This window comes from Oncorhynchus clarkii, chromosome 7 (assembly GCF_045791955.1).
Source record: "Oncorhynchus clarkii lewisi isolate Uvic-CL-2024 chromosome 7, UVic_Ocla_1.0, whole genome shotgun sequence".
NCBI lineage: Eukaryota > Metazoa > Chordata > Actinopteri > Salmoniformes > Salmonidae > Oncorhynchus > Oncorhynchus clarkii.
In genome coordinates this window covers 54209542-54230152 of record NC_092153.1, presented here as the reverse complement: position 1 = coordinate 54230152, position 20611 = coordinate 54209542, and the positions used below count along the sequence as shown (strand labels likewise).

The window sequence follows — 20611 nt, the reverse complement described above, 5'->3', positions numbered from 1 at the left end:
TGTGGCAGTAAATTAATCAAACCAAAAGCTTACATTGACTTGGAAGAGTTCCAGTGTTGGATAGACATAGCATCCTTCTCTGTTTGAGTAGGCTGAACTATGGTTACACCATGGTGCTATTCTACAGACTGCTACTGAGGCTACTGTAGACCATCATTGCAAAACTCTGTTTTGATCAATTATTTGGTGGCATGAATATATTTAGTAGTTTGTCTATAAATTATCACTTTTTTTGGTTGACTATTTTTATGAAATTCACTGAGGATGGTCCTCTTCCTTCTCTGAGAAACCTCCACTGGTTGACTCACCCTACTTGTAGATTAATGCCAATGCCATCCTCTCATGTTGATGAAACGGTCTATCACTGTGTCATACAGTACACAATTTTATTTTTGCTGTCCAAGGCTACCCGGCTAAAATGCTTGATCGCTAGCCATACTTCCATTCATGGGCAACGTTAGCAAGTTAACATTAGCCTTCTACAACTAGCTACATATTTAACTTACATCCTCTCAGGGGCACAACAATGTTTGAATTAATGGTTGGCTCAGAATCGTCATTATAATCATTGGCCAGTACGGAGAATTAAGTAAAACCACAAGTCCAAATCCTTATCTCCATCCATGGCTAATTTAGGAAAGGGACAAATTTAGTTAGATAGCTAGAGCACTGGAGGACAACAACACAACAATTCAAGTTCTTTCTGTCAATGACTTATGCTCTCAATGCGATCTGATAGGAGTGATGCCAAAATCCAACCTGGTTACCCTTGACATTTTTTTTTGGTGCTCAGGACCATTCACCATTGAGATTGCCCAGTTTAGCTCAATGCTGGCTTCCCTTGTATTCCATTTAATGCTATGGGCCGCAACAATGTCATACTCGTTTGCACCAGACAGCATCAGCCAGATAGTTGCCAAAAGGTTGAACATGCGTATTGTTAGCATAGTAAGAAAATCCATACTTAAATTGTTAGGATCATAAGAAAAGCCATGCGTGAAACATGAAATGTAACCGTTGAATGAGGTCTGTAAACGTACAAACCCTACGTTACGACTATGAATTAACATTTACACGTCTAATTCTTACTTCGTCTCCTTTCACTTGGTTAGACATTTTTTTTATACGTTACAAACTTTTACCAGGAACGTGGACTCTGCAAAGGACATGAACCGCACGTAGCTAGTTGAAGTTAGCTAGTCAATCAAGCAACTTCATACCAGACAATAGAGTTGCTTTGCAGCTTCTGGTTTAATTTCCCAAATTAAAGTCTAGAGCTTGTTTCAGAACGGCATTCGATAACACTGTTATACCAGTAGATGGCGTAGTATTGGCTTGGGCCTTCAGAAAATTACTTGTGAGAGAATGAAACTATAAAGCCACAGAAGAGCATTGTCTAGGGCAGGTATTCCCAAACTGGGGTACGCGTACCCCCAGGTGTACATGCACCCCCAGGTGTACATGCGAATGCCGTTCTGTACCATCACTCATTCATATATTTGTATGTACATATTCTTCACCCCTTTACACTTGTGTGTATAAGGTAGTTGTTGTGGAATTGTTAGGTTAGATTACTCGTTGGTTATTACTGCATTGTCGGAACTAGAAGCACAAGCATTTCGCTACACTCGCATTAACATCTGCTAACCATGTCTGTGACAAATAACATTTGATTTGATTTGAATGCCTTCGGGGTACGCCAAATAAGCGAGATTTATATAAAATAAAAAAAGAGCCCACAGAATGGGATGGCGCAATATTGAATTAGTCATATTTTGATAAGGTGGATGCATGGGGATGTCCACGTCACCCAGAGATATGCCCATGCTGTAAAAATACACCTAGTGGACTGAAACTTCACTGTTGTAGGCATAATACAGCTAGTATCTAGACTTGCGCTGAGGAGTAATAGAGAATGGAGACTTTGAAAACGGTTTCCCTTACTTTTTTTATACTGTTATGTTTGTTTGGGTAGCACTCCTCACAGGCTGTTTGGTGTAGGGTTTTCTTGTTGGTGAGATGAATCTGCAAAACTCTTAAAGGTATTATTGTACTTCAGAATTGTAACAAGATTTGTTCAAGCCTAAAATGTTAGTCTGTAATCGTAACATGGTGTTTGTATGTTAACAGATTAAATTTCACATTTCATGTTTCACGGATGGCTTTTCTTACGATCCTAACATTGAACGTACGTATTGTTAGGATCGTAAGAAAATCTATAAGTACATTCAATATTTTGGTAGCTATCTGGCTCCATATACAGTGAGGCAAAAAAGTATTTAGTCAGCCACCAATTGTGCAAGTTCTCCCACTTAAAAATATGAGAGAGGCCTGTAATTGTCATCACAGGTACACTTCAACTATGACAGACAAAATGAGAAAAAAAAAATCCAGAAAATCACATTGTAGGATTTTTAATGAATTTATTTGCAAATTATGGTGGAAAATAAGTATTTGGTCACCTACAAACAAGCAATTTCTGGCTCTCACAGAGAGCAATTTCTGGCTCTCACAGATCTGTAACTTCTTCTTTAAGAGGCTCCTCTGTCCTCCACTCGTTACCTGTATTAATGGCACCTGTTTGAACTTGTTATCAGTATAAAAGACACCTGTCCACAACCTCAAACAGTCGCACTCCAAACTCCACTATGGGCAAGACCAAAGAGCTGTCAAAGGACACCAGAAACAAAATTGTAGACCTGCACCAGGCTGGGAAGACTGAATCTGCAATAGGTAAGCAGCTTGGTTTGAAGAAATCAACTGTGGGAGCAATTATTAGGAAATGGAAGAAATACAAGACCACTAATAATCTCCCTCGATCTGGGGCTCCACGCAAGATCTCACCCCGTGGGGTCAAAATGATCACAAGAACGGTGAGCAAAAATCCCAGAACCACACGGGGGGACCTAGTGAATGACCTGCAGAGAGCTGGGACCAAAGTAACAAAGCCTACCATCAGTAACACACTACGCCGCCAGGGACTCAAATCCTGCAGTGCCAGACGTGTCCCCCTGCTTAAGCCAGTACATGTCCAGGCCCGTCTGAAGTTCGCTAGAGAGCATTTGGATGATCCAGAGAAGATTGGGAGAATGTCATATGGTCAGATGAAACCAAAATATAACTTTTTGGTAAAAACTCAACTCGTCATGTTTGGAGGACAAAGAATGCTGAGTTGCACCCAAAGAACACCATACCTACTGTGAAGCATTGGTGTGGAAACATCATGTTTTGGGGCTGTTTTTCTGCAAAGGGACCAGGAAGACTGATCCGTGTAAAGGAAAGAATGAATGGGGCCATGTATCGTGAGATTTTGAGTGAAAACCACCTTCCATTCGCAAGGGCATTGAAGATTAAATGTGGCTGGGTCTTTCAGCATGACAATGATCCCAAACACACCGCCCGGGCAACGAAGGAGTGGCTTCGTAAGAAGCATTTCAAGGTCCTGGAGTGGCCTAGCCAGTCTCCAGATCTCAACCCCATAGAAAATCTTTGGAGGGAGTTGAAAGTCCGTGTTGCCCAGCAACAGCCCCAAAACATCACTGCTCTAGAGGAGATCTGCATGGAGGAATGGGCCAAAATACCAGCAACAGTGTGTGAAAACCTTGTGAAGACTTACAGAAAGCGTTTGACCTCTGTCATTGCCAACAAAGGGTATATAACAAAGTATTGAGATACACTTTTGTTATTGACCAAATACTTATTTTCCACCATCATTTGCAAATAAATTCATTAAAAATCCTACAATGTGATTTTCTGGATTTTTTTTCTCATTTTGTCTATCATAGTTGAAGTGTACCTATGATGAAAATTACAGGCCTCTCTCATCTTTTAAGTGGGAGAACTTGCACAATTGGTGGCTGACTAAATACTTTTTTGCCCCACTGTAGATGGCCTACATGTCAAGAGACAGGGGTGCTGTTTCACTCACTCGGATGCTTTCTCCTGTGAGATACAATTAGGCTCTTGTGAATTTAAGACAAGTAATGAAACACAGAGAGACAAAAGATATATCATTTTATATATTTTTCTTGGTACTTATTTTTGGGAAGCCTGGCTTCTCTTGGCACCATGAATACACTGATTGCAACTACTGTGAAACCCCGCCATACAGTTTCAACACCATGATTTAATAGCAATACACACACAAGCATTAGTGAGAGCGAAGACAAGGAAGGTGTGCAGCAATGTATGGTCCATTTAAAAGGAAAATTGTCAGGCAGTTGGGAATGTGGGACCATTAAAGCCAATCCTGGTTCAACCAAGTAAAGTACTGGGGTATAATCCTTACTCCAAACAGTTGCAAAACGTTTGCAACGTAAACTAGTGTTTCTATTGGACAGGTTCAGCAAACAGGGAGGGTCCTACCTAAATCTGTCCAATAGAAAAATAGTGTTTTGTAACTGTTTAGAGTAGCCTAAGGATAACACCCCATGCATGCACTGACAGTCAACTCGACTATAAAACGTCACTTCCCCTGAAAATACCCTTGTCCAATAGAACTACACGAACCCCGAAAGAATATGCAATTGTTTTTTATGTGATTCCAATGTTTTTTTTTAAATATTGCTTTTATTCCTCTGTGGTTGATGTAAGTAACATAGATTTACATTACAATATATTAATTGCAATATTAACATCAAATATAAATGTAGTAATAAACAGATTAGGAATATTGTTTGTGATACTACATTTCCCTCAGAAAGATTTTTTTGGCCGAATACCTGTGAAACACGCTATGGAAAGATTCAAACTGAATATTCTGTGGAATGGAGAAGGAGACCATTTAGCATTTGTTTTTTTGTTGCCTGTATTTATCGTAGAATGTTTTGGATTGACATACAGAATTTTGTTACAAAGAAAACAGGACAAGTTGTACAATTTAAGGGTTTTTGATAATGATTTATTTCAGAAAATCTGATATTGATAAAATTGTAGTATATTTAATTAAACTGCTAATAATATTAGTTTGTTTAGGATTCATAGCAATATAAATAGTTTGTATATATGTTTGTTTGCAAAACATTTTTTACGACACCCCCCCATATTTCCATGTGCGCTCTTCCAACCCCGTCTATTGGTTGCCGGAGTTGTCACAAGTAAACACAGGTGACCTGGGACGCGCCAAGCCCTGCTGACAACATCACAGCCAGCGGAAATAAAAACAATTAGCAGCTGGAGTGCCAGTGGAGTGTATCATCCATTTTTCTGAAATTATTAATGACACATAATGCCTTTTTTTTATATATTTTTTTTTTAGCGTAGTTTGTGTTTGAGGATACGAGCGATTCCACTGACCGCATTGGAGCGCACTGGTGGAAGACCCACGTAGTTTCCAGAACCTGCACTCCCAACTTCGTATCATCTGACCTTCAGAGCGTGTAAGTAATATTCCACCGATTAACTTCTGCTAATCGTAAATCGCCATGGGCCAACTCTGGAAAACTAGCTAGGTTATTTTTATATTAAAGTAGCTGATCATGCATTGTGCGCCATAGTTTGCACTTTGAAAATCGATTTCACGGTCATTCAGCTCCAGCGTTCACGGACACTGCTGGATAAAAAGGCTTGGGTTTTTACAATTTTAAGTGTCTTGAATTTTTTTATTAATGTTTTGCCTAATAATAAACAATATAGGCTAGGTAATTGCATTAATAAACAGTATAGGTTAAATAATTGTATTTGTTGGATATGAGTTGGTAGTCAGCCCATCCTTTACCTAAAGCATTGACAGCTACAAACATGTTATAAATATTTATGCTATGTTTGTGCAATTTGGTGCACTTTTTTAAATCTCTGAACTGTCAAATGCAATTTCCTACCCTGATGACTTTGCCATTTATGACCAACCTCTGGTTTCCGTGGACATATGGTTGATGACACTCTATCCAGAGCTATGCCGCTGCTATGTATAAACCGTGTTTGTGATACCCCGATACACCTCTTATATAAGGATAACTTTGCTGGAAAGCCGGGCGCTGGGGGCCAAACAGAGCCTATCAAGCAGGCTGGTCTCACTAGACGTACCCATAGTAGGGTGTCCAATCAAATACGCATATATAGACTAATGGGTAAAGTAATGCTCCTCCTCTAAGAAAACAATGGTCCAAACCTAATGTCTCTGTCATCTGTTCAAATGTTATTCGAGTTCTTACCTTTTGTAGGATGGCCAAGAGTACAGCCTGGTGTCATAGACTATACATAACATAGTAAACGTAAATACAGGAAATTCAAAATAGTCTTTATTTTATTTAACCTTTGTTAGGTTAAATAATTTTAACCCCAGAAACAGCTGGGGTTAACTTTAGAACCCAGTTCCTACATTTGAATATAAAAATTGATTTTATCAAACAAAACTATGCTACATTTTATCTCTGGGAGCCTCAGGATGACAAAACAGATTACTGAATGTAAGTACATTATTTACCTTCAGCGGTGAATGTATCAAACCAGTTGCCGTGTAAGTTTGTATTTTTTATGTGTGTTTGTGTGTGTGTGTGTGTGTATTCTCCTCAAACAATAGCGTAGTTTTTAGATTATCCGACAGTACCATCCTATTGTTAACCCTAAACTTAACCTAACCCTAACACCTTAACCCCTAGCCTAGCTAATGTTAGCCACCTAGCTAATGTTAGAATTAGCCACAGCATAATGGAATGCATAACACTTCAAATGTGTTGCAAATTTGTAACATATCATACAAAACAAGTGATGTGCACCACAAAATAATACATGCATAGTAGTTTGTGTCCCAGATTTTCATTTACTATGTTACGTCTGTCTACCAGTGAATCCAGGTTTCAGGAGCGAGATGGCACTGTCAAGTCCATGCGCTACTTGGCGGTACCTGTATTTTTCCTTCGTAGCTTGTCCCCCAACTTCTTTTTAGGGTGTTTTCACATATAATCCTCTTTCAAAAGAGCTGATCTCAGTCGTCTTTAAAGTCAACTCTGGGATAAAAAAAAGAGCAAATTAACTCTGTCCTCTGTATTCATACTGCCCTTGCCTTTGAATGAGGACTCAACTCTTTTGCCAGTTCACTTCAGCTATTTTGTGGTCCGAGTCCTCTTTGTATTTACATTGTTATGTTTAGAAAGGAACAAATATTTTTTTCCAACATTCACAAAGTGAGAGAGCGAGAGAGAGACTCCATCATTCACCTCTCTGTAGTCCAGGGTTTGACTGCAAGAAGCCCAAACGGATATCATTATTTCACTAAAACACAATTTCAAACCTTGCTTACAATTTAACAATTTTTTTATGTCCAACAATGAAAATAAAATTATGAAAAACATTATTTTTGCTCAGAAAACATGGGGGGCCAAATAAAACCACCTGCGGACTGAAGGTTGGGGAACCCTGGTGTAGTTCATACTAGGCCTATATGCAGTATATAATAATAATATATAATAATAATAATAATAATAATAATAATAATAATAATAATAATAATAATAATAATAATAATAATAATAATGATGATGATGATGAACTGGGTGGTTCGAGCCCTGAATGCTGATTGGCTGACAGCCGTGGTATATCAGACTGTATACACCGGGTATGATAAAGCATTTATTTTTACTGCTCTAATTACGTTGGTAACCAGTTTTATAAAATAAATAAGGCACCTCGTGGGTTTGTGGTATATGGCCAATATACCACGGCTAAGGGCTGTATCCAGGCACTCCGCGTTGCATATAAGAATGGCCCTTAGCCGTGGTATATTGGCCATATAACACACCCTCTTGGGCCTTATTGCGTAAGCATATTTGTACATGTTATAACACACAGTGGGAAACTGAGTTCTGTTGCCTGACCCTCACCATTTAAGACAATAGGGTTCAAATTTTAATTTTAATTTGGTTAGGCCTGGTCTTTTGTCCATCTCACTAAGTCCTGACTACATACCATTGACACTTCTATTTTAGAGGAAATCTCCCATTCCCACCCTGACTCAACTACTTTCACTATTGGGCGATTCCATTACATTTGCATGCAAAATCACAACTTTAATGTCTTTATAGACTAGACAAACAAAATAAATTAAACGTTTTATGTTTGTAGGGATGGGCAACTAGTGGCCCCTTTTTTTGTAGGCCTGCTGACCAATAATACAAAAACATACATACATTAGGAACTCAGTCTGGGTCTCAACTTACTGTTGAGAGTTAGAATAATAGAATACACAGACATTTCTGAACACAGAAATGAAAATGTTAAAAAGATTGTCATTTCCATTATTAGGATTTTAGTGAGGAAAAACAACGTGATGGATGTGTCACCCTTCGTTATGGATGTTAGATTCAGAAATTGCCATTAAATTCTTAAAGATTTGGCCTCCCAGGTGGCGCAGTGGTCTGCGCCACGCTGCATCGCAGCGCTAGCTGTGCCACCAGAGACTCTGGGTTCGCGCCCAGGCTCTGTCGCAGCCGGCCGCGACTGGGAGGTCCGTGGCCTAGCGTCGTCCGGGTTAGGGAAAACTTGGGTCAAACATTTCAGGTAGCCTTCCACAAGCTTCCCACAATAAGTTGGGTACATTTCTGCCCATTCCTCCTGACAGAGCTGGTGTAACTGAGTCAGGTTTGTAGGCCTCCTTGCTCGCACACACTTTTTTTCAGTTCTGCCCACAAATTGTCTATAGGATTGAGGTCAGGGCTTTGTGATGGCCTCTCCAATACCTTGACTCTGTTGTCCTGAAGCCATTTTGCCACAACTTTGGATGTATGCTTGTGGTCATTGTCCATTTCAAAGACCCATTTGCGATCAGGCTTTAACTTCCTGACTGTCTTGATGTTGCTTCAATATATCCACATTTCCAATTTTGTGAAGTGCACCAGTCCCTCCTGCAGCAAAGCACACCCACAACATGATGCTGCCACCCATGTTCCTCACGGTTGGGATGGTGTTCTTCGGCTTGCAAGCCTCCCCCTTTTTCCTCCTAACATAACGATGGTCATTATGGCCAAACAGTTATATTTTTGTTTCAACAGACCAGAGGAAATTTCACCAGAAAGTACTATCTTTGTGCAGTTGCAAACCGTAGTTTGGCTTTTTTATGGCGGTTTTGGAGCAGTGGTTTCTTCCTTGCTGAGCGGCCTGTCAGGTTGTCGATATAGGACTTGTTTTACTGTGGATATAGATACTTTTGTGCCTGTTTCCTCCAGCATCTTCACAAGGTCCTTTGCTGCTGTTCTGGGATTGATTTGCACTTTTTACACCAAAGTACGTTCATCTCTAGGAGCCAGAACGCGTCTCCCTCCTGAGCGGTATGATGGCTGCGTGGTCCCATGGTGTTTATACTTGCGTACTATTTTTTGCACAGATGAACGTGGTACCTTCAGGCGTTTAGAAATTGCTCCCAAGGATGAACCAGACTTGTGGAGGTCTACCATTTTTTTTTTCTGAAGTCTTAGCTGATTTCTATTGATTTTCCCATGATGTCAAGCAAAGAGGCACTGGGTTTGAAGGTAGGCATTGAAATGCATCCACAGATAAACCTCCAATTGTCTCAAATGTCAATTAGCCTATCCAAAGCTTCTAAAGCCATGACATCATTTTCCAAGCTGTTTAAAGGCACAGTCAACTTAGTGTATGTAAACTTCTGACCCCCTGGGATTGTGAAATAATTTCTCTGTAAACAATTGTTGGAAAAATTACTTGTGTCATGCGCAAAGTAGTTGTCCTAACCGACTTGCCAAAACTATAGTTTGTTAACAAGAAATTTGTGGAGTAATTGAAAAACTAGTTTTAATGACAAGTCTATGTAAACTTCAGTCTTCAACCGTGTATGTATGTATGTATGTATGTATGTATGTATGTATGTATGTATGTATGTATGTATGTATGTATGTATGTATGTATGTATGTATGTATGTATGTATGTATGTATGTATGTATGTATGTATGTATGTATGTATGTATGTACGGAGTAATGTTATATATATTACTACCGTTCAACAGTTTGGGGTCACTTTTTTTGTCCCTTAAAATACATCGAATTGATCAGTAATAGAGTGGAAACATGGTTAATGTTGTAAATGACTATTGTAGCTGGAAATGGCAGCTTTTTAATGGAATATCTACATAGGAGTACAGAGGCCCATTATCAGCAACCATCACTCCTGTGTTCCAGTGGCACGTTGTGTTCGCTAATCCAAGTTTATAATTTTAAAAGGCTAATTGATCGTTAGGAAACCATTTTGCAATTATGTTAGCACAGCTGAAAACTGTTGTGATGATTTTAAAGAAGCAATAATAACTGGCCTTCTTTAGACTAGGTGAGTATCTGGAGCATCACCATTTGTGGGTTCGATTATAGCCTCAAAATGTCCAGAAACAAAGACCTGAAACTCGTCAGTCTATTCTTGTTTTGAGAAATGAAGACTATTCCATGTGAGAAATTACCAAGAAACTGAAGATCTGGTACAACGCGGTGTACCAGGGAGTGGTACACAGAAGAAAATACAAATCTTTGAAATTGTTGCCAATTTTTTATATTGTTGTTCTCTCTCTCTCTCTCTCTCTCTCTAATTATGAACATGGTTTCATTTGTAAATGACTAACTTGATTTGTGCTCAGGTTGACTTCTACACAGAATCGCCCTATTAGACATTTCTGAGAAATAGCCTGTCAGTGTATGACCTCAAAGCAACCTTTTCACATGTATTCATGACCTTCATATGGGCAATGCTCAATGTCAGCAGGTGTTCCACAACTAAAGTTCCAAGCATACAGACTTTGTTTGTAAACAGAGTCAGAACAATTTAACATCTACATACAGACTTTAACTACAGTAAATTATGTATTTGTATATCAAATATGAATTTCTACAGGTCAACAGCAGAAATATTAGTCTTCTGGCCTGTTCAGTGAATTGTAATATGGAGAACATACAGTAGAATAGACCCATATTGTCTGTAGCACAACAGGTAAGCACTATTTGAGGAATGTGGATGGATGGGCCGTTGTAAAAAAACAACAAAAAAAACATGGTGGGATGTCTGTCTGCAACCCCCCCACTCCCTGTACTTCTATACAGGTTGTGGTATCGTCGTACCATCGTTCTCTCATCCTCAGCTTTACAATATTACCGGCTTATTACACAAGGGGGCGCCAGAGAAATGCAAAAAAGACCATTGGTTGTCGCTTGCCACAAAGCTAACAAAATTGGTACAAGTAACAGTGATTTTCCATGGAGGCTGCTAGCTAAATATGCTAACGATTGCACATGAAAATAAATGAATTGCAAAGACCGGTAATCTAGCTCATAAAGTTATACATAGGTAGGAGCTACTGAATGTCATTTCTGGTGAGTTTGGACATTTACAAGTTAATGTGATCATGGTGTAAATGTATTCGTGTCTGAAGGAAGAACAGTACTGGCTCTGGAGCAGCATGTTTACATGCTGTGTGGATTCTAGTCGCTACGGCTCTGGGAAAAGATTGGGGAGGATCAGACTGCTCAGAATGGAGAGGAGAAAAAAACACAAGGAAATCAAAAGATGTCAGTGGCAGCTGTATAGAACTCAACCAAAGGACTTTGACTGAACAAACACGGCAGAAAGCTAGTTACATATATTGCAGCTTAAAGATTAAATTCGCTGTTAGAACCTTTGTAGGAGCATCGTTAAATCTCAGAGCTGGTTCCCAAAAGCATCGTTATTAACATTGCACTTAAATTATGAGCATTTAACGCTTGCCTAAGGTCACTCGTAGAACATCTAAGTGCTTGGTTAGATACATTTTTGCCCTCCCACGTCGTTTTCTAGTCTACTCAGATATCTGCTAAACACGGAATCACATGGTTTATTCATCTTTGATCAATTGCAAGCGACGTATAAAAAGTGAGATGACTTCATTAAAATATAAACCGTAGGCTATGTCAATCATATTGGAATACATTTAGTATTCAACAGTTGTATTTTGCTACAGACTTCAGTCTATAATTTGTCTCTATATATTTCAAGATGTGTTGCCTAGAGTGCACAATGATTTTTTTGTTTTGTTTTATTGGGTAAGCATTAGAATAAGAATAACCTCAATGTTTGCAGATGTAGGTGGTAATATCTCTCTAGCCGCTGATGCGTCGTGTAGGAGCTGATCCGTCATCAGTATTGTGAAATCATGTAAATGTTAAGGTAATATGGAGAAAGCTGATCCAAGAGCAGCACTGAGTGCTCTGGAGCAGGTTTTCATCAAGGACCTCTCTACTTTGCTCCGTTCATCTTTCCCTCGATCCTGAATATTTCCCGTCCCTACCGCTGAAAAACACCCCCACAGCATGCCTCCACCATACTTCATCTTAGGGTTGGTGCAAGGTTTCCTCCAGACATGATGCTTGGCATTCAGGCCAAAGAGTTCAATCTTGCTTTCATCAGACCAGAGAATCAAAGGAAGCAGCTGCTCTTCCTGTGGTCCAGCAAAATTAATGCAGTTTGAAAATATTGTAATGTTTTTTAAATTGTACAGACTTTGTGCCCTCTGGTCCACCACTCCTACTCCACCACTACTATATATATATATATATATATATATATATGTATGTATGTATGTATGTGTGTATATATATATATATATATGTATGTGTGTGTGTGTATATATATATATATGTATGTGTGTGTGTGTGTATATATATATATAGTGCCTTGCGAAAGTATTCGGCCCCCTTGAACTTTGCGCCCTTTTGCCACATTTCAGGCTTCAAACATAAAGATATAAAACTGTATTTTTTTGTGAAGAATCAACAACAAGTGGGACACAATCATGAAGTGGAACGACATTTATTGGATATTTCAAACTTTTTTAACAAATCAAAAACTGAAAAATTGGGTGTGCAAAATTATTCAGCCCCTTTACTTTCAGTGCAGCAAACTCTCTCCAGAAGTTCAGTGAGGATCTCTGAATGATCCAATGTTGACCTAAATGACTAATGATGATAAATACAATCCACCTGTGTGTAATCAAGTCTCCGTATAAATGCACCTGCACTGTGATAGTCTCAGAGGTCCGTTAAAAGCGCAGAGAGCATCATGAAGAACAAGGAACACACCAGGCAGGTCCGAGATACTGTTGTGAAGAAGTTTAAAGCCGGATTTGGATACAAAAAGATTTCCCAAGCTTTAAACATCCCAAGGAGCACTGTGCAAGCGATAATATTGAAATGGAAGGAGTATCAGACCACTGCAAATCTACCAAGACCTGGCCGTCCCTCTAAACTTTCAGCTGATACAAGGAGAAGACTGATCAGAGATGCAGCCAAGAGGCCCATGATCACTCTGGATGAACTGCAGAGATCTACAGCTGAGGTGGGAGACTCTGTCCATAGGACAACAATCAGTCGTATATTGCACAAATCTGGCCTTTATGGAAGAGTGGCAAGAAGAAAGCCATTTCTTAAAGATATCCATAAAAAGTGTTGTTTAAAGTTTGCCACAAGCCACCTGGGAGACACACCAAACATGTGGAAGAAGGTGCTCTGGTCAGATGAAACCAAAATTGAACTTTTTGGCAACAATGCAAAACGTTATGTTTGGCGTAAAAGCAACACAGCTGAACACACCATCCCCACTGTCAAACATGGTGGTGGCAGCATCATGGTTTGGGCCTGCTTTTCTTCAGCAGGGACAGGGAAGATGGTTAAAATTGATGGGAAGATGGATGGAGCCAAATACAGGACCATTCTTGAAGAAAACCTGATGGAGTCTGCAAAAGACCTGAGACTGGGACGGAGATTTGTCTTCCAACAAGACAATGATCCAAAACATAAAGCAAAATCTACAATGGAATGGTTCAAAAATAAACATATCCAGGTGTTAGAATGGCCAAGTCAAAGTCCAGACCTGAATCCAATCGAGAATCTGTGGAAATAACTGAAAACTGCTGTTCACAAATGCTCTCCATCCAACCTCACTGAGCTCGAGCTGTTTGCTCGGGTGCGTGCTCAGTCCCCTCCTGTATGGCCATGCACGCAGTCAAGTTTGCGGACTACACAATAGTAGTGGGCTTGATTACCATCAACAACGAGCTGGAGGGAGCTCCCCCTTTCCACATCGACGGGACAGCAGTGGAGAAGGTGGAAAGCTTCAAGTTCCTCGACGTACACATCACGGACAAACTGAATTGGTCCACCCAAACAGACAGCGTTGTGAAGAAGGCGCAACAGTGCCTCTTCAACCTCAGGAGGCTGAAGAAATTTGACTTGTCACCTAAATCCTTCACAGATGCACAATTGAGAGCATCCTGTTGCCTGCTACGGCAACTGCTCCGCCCACAACTGCAAGGCTCTCCAGAGGGTAGCGCGGTCTGCAAAACGCATCATCAGGGGCAAACTACCTGCCCTCCAGGACACCTACAGCACCTGATGTCACAGGAAGGTCAAAAATATCATCAAGGACAACAACCACCGAGCCACAGCCTGTTCACCCCGCTACCATCCAGAAGGCGAGGTCAGTACAGGTGCATCAAAGCTGGGACAGAATGACTGAAACAGCTTCTCTCTAGTCCATCAGACTGCTAAACCAACACTTGCTAAACAACCAACACTAACACAGAGATGCTGCTTGCAACAAAGACAGAGGTCAAATGTTTTTTGTAAGTCTTCACAAGGTTTTCACACACTTGCTGGTATGTTGGCCCATTCCTCCATGCAGATCTCCTCTACAGCAGTGATGTTTTGGGGCTGTTGCTGGGCAACACTGACTTTCAACTCCCTCAAATTTTCTATGGGGTTGAGATCTGGAGACTGGCTAGGCCACTCCAGGACCTTGAAATGCTTCTTAAGAAGCCACTCCTTCGTTGCCCGGGCGGTTTGTTTGGGATCATTGTCATGCTGAAAGACCCAGCCACGTTTCATCTTCAATGCCCTTGCTGATGGAAGAAGGTTTTCACTCAAAATCTCACGATACATGGCCCCATTCATTCTTTCCTTTACACGGATCAGTCGTCCTGGTCCCTTTGCAGAAAAACAGCCCCAAAGCATGATTTTTCCACCCCCGTGCTTCACAGTAGGTATGGTGTTCTTTGGATGCAACTCAGCATTCTTTGTCCTCCAAACACGATGAGTTGAATTTTTACCAAAAAGTTATATTTTGGTTTCATCTGACCATATGACATTCTCCCAATCTTCTCTGGATCATCCAAATGCTCTCTAGCGAACTTCAGACGGGCCTGGACATGTACTGGCTTAAGCAGGGGGACACGTCTGGCACTGCAGGATTTGAGTCCCTGGCGGCGTAGTGTGTTACTGATGGTAGGCTTTGTTACTTTGGTCCCAGCTCTCTGCAGGTCATTCACTAGGTCCCCCCGTGCGGTTCTGGGATTTTTGCTCACTGTTCTTGTGATCATTTTGACCCCACGGGTGAGATCTTGCGTGGAGCCCCAGATCGAGGGAGATTATCAGTGGTCTTGTATGTCTTCCATTTCCTAATAATTGCTCCCACAGTTGATTTCTTCAAACCAAGCTGCTTACCTATAGCAGATTCAGTCTTCCCAGCCTGGTGCAGGTCTACAATTTTGTTTCTGGTGTCCTTTGACAGCTCTTTGGTCTTGGCCATAGTGGAGTTTGGAGTGTGACTGTTTGAGGTTGTGGACAGGTGTCTGTTTTATACTGATAACAACTTCAAACAGGTGCCATTAATACAGGTAACGAGTGGAGGACAGAGGAACCTCTTAAAGAAGAAGTTACAGGTCTGTGAGAGCCAGAAATCTTGCGTGTGTCTCCCTTGATCCTAGGTCCTGGCAGTGTTGTGCAGACTCAGGACTACTTAGGTTTGGAGAAATACCCAGATTTAAAGAGGAGTCCGTCATTTTCTTTCTAATGATCATGATCTTTTCGTCAAAGAAGTTAATTAATTTATCACTGCTGAAGTGAAAGCCATCCTCTCTTGGGGAATGCTGCTTTTTAGTTAGCTTTGCGACAGTATCAAAAATACATTTTGGATTCTTCTTATTCTCCTCAATTATGTTGGAAAAATAGGATGATCATGCAGCAGTGAGGCTCTTCGATACTGCATGGTACTGTCTTTCCAAGCTAATCAGAAGACTTCCAGTTTGGTGGAGCACCATTTCCATTCAAGTTTTCTGGAAGTTTGATTCAGGGCTCGGGTATTTTGATTTTTGTATTCTGATGTCCTTGGGTAGGTGGAGGGAGTCTGGAAGGGCATCTAGGAATCTTTGCGTTGTCCGAGAATTTATAGCACGGCTTTTGATGATCCTTGGTTGGGGTCTGAGGAGATTATTTGTTGCGATTACAAACATTATAAAATGGTGGTCCGATAGTCCAGGATTATGAGGAAAAACATTTTAGATCCACAATATTTATTCCACGGGACAAAACTAGGTCCAGAGTATGACAGTGAGTAGGTCCGGAGACACGTTGGACAAAACCCACTGAGTCGATGATGGTTCCGAAAACCTTTTGGAGTGAGTCTGTCTGTGGACTTTTCCATGTGAATATTCATGTCACCAAAAATTGGAATATTATCTGCCATGACTACAAGGTCCAATGAGAATTCAGGGAACTAAGTGAGGAACGCTATATGTGGCCCAGGAGGCCTGTAAACAGTAACTATAAAAAGTGATTGAGTAGGCTGCATAGATTTCATGACTAGAAGCTGAAGAGACAAATGCAGTCATATTTGTATATTTTTTTGTAAATTCAAATTTGCTATCGGAAGTCTTAGCAATACCACAGCTTTTGCAGGATGCTCGGGGGATCTGGTCACCTAGTGTAACTAGGAGGAGAGGTCTCATTTAACACAGTAAATTGATCAGGCTTAAGCCATGTTTCAGTCAGGCCAGTCACATCAAGATTATGATTAGTTCATTGACTAGAACTGCCTTGGAAGTGAGGGTTCTAACATTAAAAGTAGCCCCATTTTGAGAAATCACAATCTCTTTCAATAATGACAGGAATGGAGGAGGTCTTTATTCCAGTGAGATTGCTAGTTCAAACATCGCCATGTTTTTAGTTTTGCTCAACCTAGATCTGAGGCACAGACACGGTCTCAATGGGGATAGCTGAGCTGACTACACTGACTGTGCTAGTGGCAGACTCCACAGAGCTGGCAGGCTGGCTATCTCATTGTGGAGCTAGTGGAGTTAGAGCCAGCCTTGTCTATGTTCATAGATAAGATGAGAGCTAGGATGGAGTCCATCACTCCCCTGCAGGCCAGGCTTGGTCCTGTTTGTGGGTGAGTACCAAAAAGAGGGCCAATTATCTATAAATAATATATTTTGGGAGGGGCAGAAAACAGTTTACAATGAGTGATTGAGTTGTGAGAGACTGCTGTAGTGCTCATCACTCCCCCTAACTGGGAGGGGGGCCAGAGACAATTACTTGATGCCAACATCTTTCTAACTGATTTACATGCTGAAGCTACAGTATGTTGCACTTGGTGACCTCTGACTGTTTCATCCTAACATCGTTGGTGCCGACGTGGATAACAATATCCCTATACTCTCTACACACACCAGTTTTAGCCTTAGCCAGCACCATCTTCAGATTAGCCTTAACGTCGGTAGCCCTGCCTCCGGTAAACAGTGTATGATCGCTGGGTGATTCTTTTTAAGTCTAATACTGCGGGTAATGGAGTCGCCAATGACTCGGGTATTGAATTTGTCAAAGCTAATGGTGGGAGGCTTCGGCGTCTCAAACCCCGTAACAGGTGGAGGAGAGACCAGAGAAGGCTTGTCCTCTGACTCTGACCCGTTGCTTAATGGGGAAAACCAGTTTAAAGTTTCTGTCGGCTGAATGAGCGACACCAGTTGAACATTCCTACAGCATTTTCTTCCAGAAGCCATGAGAAAATTGTCCGGCTGCGGGGACTGTGCCATATACTACTATCTGTACTTATTGGTGGCACAGATTCCTGTTTCATCCTTTCCTAAACTTAAATTACCCTTGCCTAATGATTGCATCTGACGCTGGGCTTGCAGCACGGCTATCCTCACCATAAGGCAATCGTTCTCCTGGGGCTGCAGGTAGCCTAGTGGTTAGAGCATTGGGCCAGTAACCGAAAGGTTGGTAGATCAAATCCCTGGGCTGACAAGGTAAAAATCTGTTGTTCTGCCCCTGAACAAGATACTGTTCCTAGGCTGTTGTAAATAAGAATTTGTTCTTAAGACTTGCCTAGTTAAATAAAATATTATGAGTACAGCGACTACAATTAGAAGGTATAATGTTTCTTAGCTTCGGCTGGTGGAGGTCTTTATAGAACCATGTCCGGGGTGGAACATTTTTAAATATAGAACGGTAATTAAAAAGTAAAAACCGTGAAGTTGGCAGGTAGCTAAGTAACGTTAGCAACAGTAGACTGAGTGGAACCACGTCAAGGTTAATTCCATTCTCTTGACGAGACTCAAAGCTAGCTTGTGTGTGTCAGTGGAGTGCATGACTTTGTCTGTGCCATAGGTCATGAATTAGGAAAATCTATATTGCTAATGACATATGAGAGGAGACATTATTATTATTATTATTATTATTATTATTATTATTGCTAGCCCTTTCTTTGTAATATTGGAATTAAGATATTGAATTACTGTCTGATCGTACATCCTTAATATGATTTAGTTATAAAACCATTGAGTTAAATCTGTCCACACAACCTGCTGACATAGGGACCAGGCAGTTGTTTGTGTGTGTGTCCCTACATTCAGTTTGTGTAGTTGGTGCCAGTGCTCTACTTAGTCAGTTTCTCTAGTTTGGGCCTTTTTCTGTTAATGTGCAACCTGATCTGGTTTCCCCTTCTTTTCTCTCTCCCTCTCGCGCCCTCTCTCTCTCAAAACAAAATGCAGCTGCAGTACACCAACTACCCCTGGAAGATTAAGTTCACCGTAGGTTATAGGCTATTGGGGACATTGTTTGATAAACTAGAATAGACCATGTTAACTGATGCACGGTTAGATTTCTCATAATTTCAACATGGCCTATCACTTGAAGTATCAGTTACACATGTTTACTGTTAACAGCTTCCATTTCCTTAGAAAGGGGTGTGTCAGTAAGACTACCAGACGGGCTTGTTCCAGTGCTCATGTTATGGCTGTATCCTGTGTGTTTTTCTGTATTTTCAGGCTACTTGGACTAGTGTCTACATGGAAGTGGTGGTGACAGGGTTAATTTACTACAGGTAAACACAGGCATCTAGAGATGGGGTCAGTGGTGCCTGTAATCAGATGAGAAAGCAGCCGGTTGTGTGTGTGTGTGTACACGCCCTGCCCTGGTTCCTAGAAGTCTGGTATGGGCAATTCCACAGTAACGGACTTATGCTTTGACTCAGTTTCACTTTAAAGTGGATACCAAACAATTTACATTTTATTTCAAAGTTGAACAAACATTGCAAGTCTATAAACAAGGACTACTTTGAAACATTTATACAGAAAATGGCACAAAAACACATTTGCTGGAAGAATTGTGCTGATGCAAATTTGCTAGCAGAATTAAAATCTCTTTTTTTTTTTATGTGACCACGGTTTCCAGAAAGCTGTTAAAAATGGGAGCAGATACTGTATTTAAGATTCAAAAGATGTCTGCAGAAAGAATGGGGTATCAGATATGACATTCCACACGGAGTTTGAAATGATTATCTTTTGGTTATTGAACTATAGTAGGTGAAGTGGATTTACATCCAGTAATGAATTACGCTAATGGTATTGCATCATGGGTCCCTGATCTGTACTATACAGAAATGCACAATTATGGATTTCATATTTTCTTCTTGGTGATCCTGACTAGGTGCACAAAGGTATAAATATGCAATATCCTTCTTTTGCATATTTGGGTATTATTCTACACACTGGCTATTACCACTGGTTGGTCTGGAACAGACCAAATTTGAACCAATCGTAGATGTCTGTTTCACAAGTTTGGATGTCACTATACAGCACGTTATCGTACAGTAAAGTAGATCTTTTCAGAATAGACTCTACTTCTCTTTACTGTGCTGTACTTTTCTTTACTGTTCTCTACTGTACTGTCCAAACTTGTGAAACATAAGTATTTCTCTACACTCGTTATCTGCTAACCATGTTTATGTGACCAATAACATTTGTTTTGACATAGATGTCTATTTGGTTCAAATGTGGTCCGGCCAGGGTGGACTGACAACAATGTCAACTACTTTTCAACGTCTGTGGTTTTCCGGTGCTCAGTGGGTGAGGATGCTGGTTACAGTAAATGGAAAGCGGGTAGGTGTCAGTAAGATACTGGAGAGGGGACATTTACTAGAGAGCGGGGTCGTCCAGACTGTTTTCAGTCTTGCTTTGACCACAGGAAGAGAAAGAAAACCGTTATAAACTGAACATAACGATATGCCAGTTGAAAGGAGGACAGTAGCAGGTGATCCAACTGTGGTTTGACTACTATAATTTCCAGTAATTGCAGTAATTCTATTACAGATTTGAGTTTTAATCACTTCAAGTTTGTTTAAAGTTTATGAATAATTCAGTAAAAACACTAATTGGTCGGTGTACCACTACTTGTTACTTATGTGAACTTTCATGAATCCTTCAGCATGAGGGAGAGCGATTTAGAAACTATCTTAAAGATGATACAGTAGGTGGGTTTTTCATAAAGGAATTACAAAGCGCAAGGCAATATTTCTTCAACTTAGTTTGAGAA

The 20611-nt window shown here is 40.6% G+C and overlaps 1 protein-coding gene across 6 annotated transcripts in view; it reads left to right on the top strand.

Moving 5' to 3' along the window:
* Positions 1-5073: 5073 nt before the first annotated feature.
* Positions 5074-20611, top strand: part of LOC139413464 (transcription factor EB-like) — a 122724-nt gene continuing 107186 nt past the window's right edge. For 2 of the 6 annotated variants that reach the window (XM_071160904.1, XM_071160909.1), the window contains exon 1: positions 5099-5378. The gene's annotated coding sequence lies outside the window, so the exon portion shown is untranslated. Of the gene's footprint in view, positions 5379-20611 lie in introns of all 6 variants that reach the window. The other 4 variants (XM_071160908.1, XM_071160903.1, XM_071160910.1 and 1 more) reach the window with 4 other exon arrangements.